Genomic DNA, 764 nt, shown 5'->3' with positions numbered 1-764 from the left:
AGAGACTGAAAAGGGCCCCCCAGACTATGTGCTGTCAGTGCCTCCCTATAATCCAATCAACAGTGGGGACTCTCCTTTCACACAGAGGTTTGGCGAAGGGTGAGGTCAGAGCTCCAGCTCGCCTGCCCAGTTTTTCAAGATGCTCAATTCTTCTTTAGAGAACATCCTGTGATTTTTCCAATGATTACATCAGCTACCCCTATAGTTGGGGCTCCAAATATGTTTACTGACAAAAACAAAAAAGGGGAATTGGCCAAGGCTGTACCCCAAAAGAAAAATTTTTAAATTTGGATGTAGATGGCCTTCTGCTGTGGATCGTCATCAGTGCAGCAGAGGTTCCTTGAAGAGATTTATGAAGTGGAAAGATATTCTGACAGGTTCATGGCATGGCCAGGATCTGGTATTAACGTGGGCGAGAGGCTCTGTTTTTGTGTTTCCACAGGACCGCCGAGATCCCATTTGGGTCTCTGAGCGAGAGCCAAGCAGAGCCGAGAGATGGAGGATTCTGTCGGTGTTTCCAAAACCAATACCACAGTGGGTGGGCATAGCACTCTGGGGAGTTCTGGTCTTCCTGGGTTGTGTTCTCTGTTACTCTGCAGAATGAAAAGGGAGCATGCTAAACATAAAGCAGTGGTTTACCAAGCCTTGGTAGCTATCGAGAATGACACATCTCCCAGGGTTTGGCTGGCCTCAATAATCCGCCTCAAACACTCAGAGTTGGCGAAACGCACCAGCTCCATGGCACCCAAAGACGGGCAACCTTC

Source organism: Mastomys coucha, unplaced genomic scaffold (genome assembly GCF_008632895.1).
Source record: "Mastomys coucha isolate ucsf_1 unplaced genomic scaffold, UCSF_Mcou_1 pScaffold1, whole genome shotgun sequence".
Taxonomy (NCBI): Eukaryota; Metazoa; Chordata; class Mammalia; order Rodentia; family Muridae; genus Mastomys; species Mastomys coucha.
Note: the sequence above shows the minus strand (reverse complement) of the source record.